Source organism: Xenopus laevis, chromosome 5S, assembly GCF_017654675.1.
Source record: "Xenopus laevis strain J_2021 chromosome 5S, Xenopus_laevis_v10.1, whole genome shotgun sequence".
NCBI classification, from domain to species: Eukaryota; Metazoa; Chordata; class Amphibia; order Anura; family Pipidae; genus Xenopus; species Xenopus laevis.
The window spans coordinates 34,269,368-34,273,342 of record NC_054380.1 but is presented as its reverse complement, the minus strand read 5'-3'; the positions used below and the strand labels follow the sequence as shown (position 1 = coordinate 34,273,342).

The window sequence follows — 3,975 nt, the reverse complement described above, 5'->3', positions numbered from 1 at the left end:
CTGTTTCTATATATCTGTAACCTTGTTATGAGCTAAGGGGCCCAGTCTGAAGGCCAGTTAGGGTGCACCAGAATTTTCAGGAGCATTTTTCACCCTTTAATTAGAATGCTCCTACCCCAAGATTTAGAGAAAGTTCTAGTTGTGACACTGAGCATGAAAACCTTTGCCCTAGGGCCCTAACTCAGGGGCCAGTGTACGCAGGGAGAAGCCCATGAATCTACTACTAATACTTTTCCTCTTTTACTTTAATTTAACAGAAGAAAGTTTGCACAATAATGTAACATATAATGAAGGCTGAGGCATGCTGGGAGTCCAGCAACATCAGGGTTGTATTTTTAAAGTAATAGTGCACAATTAAACTCCCTAAATGTCCAAATTCAATGACTGCTTCAATATGCAAAATCCACCTCCAATGAGAATCCCAGCTGACGTGAGTAAATCTGACTCCATGTTCTTTGTTCCTGCAACTGGAGTTGGAAACATTAAGCCCAGTTTCCCAGCACTGAACAAGTCTGTCCTTTATCCCTATGTCTCATTCCAGTGTCATATAAAGAAGAACAAAATAATATATTTGTCTCTGTATGTAACATAACAGCAACATGCCTGACATGGGACTGGGAATCAGCATTCTCATTGGTCAGTCCTTTTGCATTTACAATGAAGTTTTGGATCAGTACAATTCTCATTGGTGAATTTTCTTGCATTTATAATTAAGGTTTCAGCATCTTCTATAAAAAACGAAGGGGAGCTGTGATGCAGTGTTATAGCCAAGATTAGATCACCTTAAATTTCAGCTTTTCAGTCAATAAATCTTAGAATGCAGACAATTTAGAAATAGCCATGGATTCTGGGTAATATTCCACTAGGGATGGGTGAATTTGACCCATTTCACTTCACCAGCGCCGTTTCTGTATGTATTGCCGCCTGAGGCGGCTCCAGTAATGCCGCCCCCCCAGCCTGATTCGATTTCCGGGGGGGAGGCAGCAACGCTAGTGCGGAGAGCGCAATTGGAAATTCGGCTCTTAAAGGCACCAGGAGCGGCTTTTTGCCGCCCCTGGAAACCTAGCTGGCGATGCCGCCTGAGGCGAGCGCCTCAGCTCGCCTCATTGGCGGATCGCCCCTGCACTTCACCAAAAATTTGCCGCTGGTGAAATGTCACTGACGCCCATTAAAGTCTATGGGCATCAAAACATTTTTGACGCACATCAAATTGTTTTTGAAGCATGTTTTTTTTTTAAATACAAGACGTCGTTCAAGTATATGGGCATCCCTATATCCCACCCAATGACTAAACGCAATCTAACATAGAAATCAGGATTTATCTTTTCTTGTAACATGAATTTGGTTCCAAAAATTGCACCTTTCTATTGCAAGTACAACAGAGATGACAATGTGTTGTCAGTGGTGTCAGCAGTGCTATTCTCACTGGTCGCTCACTGAACAGCAGCTCACCCCAAGACAAGGATGGTTGATAGTCCTAACATTGGATTTATGGGGGATACATTGCTGAATCTTGTTATAGTTGGGGAGACTTTTGCTGTCATTTAAATCAACATATAAAGTAGAAGTTTAAAGTTTAAAAAACCTGGTGGGAATTTGCACAGGAATAAGAATATTCTTATTTTGCACAAGAATGTTCCTCCTGCTAATGGTTTGTCCCTCTACCCATAATACACTGTGCCAAGTGGCTGCATATATTTGCATATTTTATGGTAATGAGTCAAACATTCCACTTTAAACTAACTTGTCCTTCCCTTTTCAGCAGAAATATCTGCATATCCTATTATCATCTCTATGGTGTAGTGCAGGGGTCCCCAACCACAGGACCGTGGTCCAAAAGCGGGCCACGTACACTCCCGTGGAAAAACGAGGCACCCCGTATTAGAATTGGCGCATCCAAATTTGCTGCCGACCCCCATCCCCGATCCAAACAAAAGGTTAGGGACTCCTGGTGTAGCGTTCTCTGTGCATGCACTGTAATGCACCACAATGTACACAAAGTAGCCGGAGCAGCACCTTTCAGCTACAAGCATTAGTGATCACTGCTGCTCAAACACTCTTTACTCACTTGTCAGACTACAAATCTCAGTTTAATTTAACATATTATCAAGGGGTGACTTTCTTGTGATTTCCAGCCAACAAATAAAGTAGAAGTTTAACGTTTAAAAACCTGCCTGGAATTTGCACATGGATAAAAATATCCTTATTTTGCACAAGAATGTTCCTCCTGCTGATGGTTTGTCCCTCTACCCATAATACACTGCGCCAAGTGACTGCATATATTTGCATATTTTATGGTAATGAGTCAAACATTCCACTTTAGACTAACTTGTCCTTCCCTATTCAGCAGAAATATCTGCATATCCTATTATCATCTCTATGGTGTAGTGTCCTCTGACCATGCACTGCACTGTAATGCACCACAATGTACACAAAGTAGCCGGAGCAGCACCTTTCAGATACAAGCAGACAAAATATAAATATTAGTGATCACTGCTGCTCAAACACTCTTTACTTACTTGCCAGATTACAAATCTCAGTTTAATTTAACATATTGTCAAGGGATAACGCATGTGGAGAGTTGTAGTTCGGCAAATGTCGGGACTGTACTTTTAATGTTAATGATCACTTTAATATGCAAAATATCCTCCAATGAGAATCCCAGCTGATGTGAGTAAACCTGACTCCATGTTCTTTGTTTCTGCAACTGGAGTTGGAAACATTAAGCCCAGTTTCCCAGCACTGAACAAGTCTGTCCTTTATCCCCATATCTCATTCAAGTGTAATATAATGAAGAACAAAATATATATATATATATAATTTGATGTCCATTCCCATGCCCTGGTTACACAATTAAATGGTTAAAGTTTAAGAACTGGGGGAATGTGGGGAGAGCAGTGACATCTAGGAAGTGCTGAATGGAAAGTGAAAGTAATTGTCTGCCATTGGCATAGAGGAGGGGCAGACAATATTTGATTGACAGCGGAGATTTTTAAATGAGTTTACCACAGCTATGAACGGTTTAATAAAAAAATAATTTGGGTTTCATGTTTAATTTAAAAAGTACTTTTATAATACAGCTTTTTATGTCTGGGTGACAGGTCCGCTTTAATACAACTTTGCATAACTTTCTTACCTTATATGCTCTCTAGCAGTGACCTTAGGACTGCATGATTTCCCTGCATGATTTCCCTGCATGAGAGCGGGGCAAAATGCACAACGGCTACAACACCGAAGGACTGGCATTTGATAAACATGAACTTTCCTGCAAAGAATGGTGCAACACAAACTGTGACAATGCACAAGTGTAGATAATGTATTTCATATATAAATCATGGATCATTTCTACTGAATCGATAAGGGAAAGGGAGTGGTGTGGTGCACTGATAGTTGGCAGATGCTTAAAGGCAATGTACTATACACGCTAAAGTAAAGTTCTGGCTAGTAAGAGAAAGCAGTTTGTCTTTTCATGCACTTCTGTTTCTGGCTCTTGAAACAATGTAGCACAAGTCAGCTTTCCTCCATTAATTTCCCACAATGCATTGCATGCATCTTCAGCTGTTGCTTTCTGCTTCTTGGTTTTAAGTCAGAATGAGCAGAAACTAACAAGTGGCAGACAAATTCTACTTCAACAGCAGTTACATTTACATTTCACTTTAAAACCATGTTATAATTAATACTGTATAGATGGAAACAACAACATCCTCTTTCCCTAAACAGCATTTAGCAGTTTCCCTCTCCTGTCAGTAACCTCTTCTATCCCCAGTGTTTCTGCATTGCTTCCTTCACCCTTGTTTACAGCTCATGAGAATACTCCTCTCCCTCCATATACTGATTCAAGTCATGCTCCTCCCTTCACCTTCAGCTCACAATGATTATTATTCATCTTGAATTACTACTCCCAGTAAAGCAACTTCCCCTCTGGTTATTGCTGCCAGTAATACACACCCTTGTACTCAGTCCACTGATCCCAAT

The 3,975-nt window shown here is 40.7% G+C and overlaps 1 non-coding gene across 1 annotated transcript; it reads right to left on the bottom strand.

Annotated features, from left to right (window-relative positions):
• Positions 1-1,343: 1,343 nt before the first annotated feature.
• LOC121394387 lies at positions 1,344-1,469 on the bottom strand. Its single transcript, XR_005961708.1, has one exon. It is a non-coding gene; the product is annotated as a U4atac minor spliceosomal RNA (small nuclear RNA).
• Between the last annotated feature and the right edge of the window lie 2,506 nt (positions 1,470-3,975).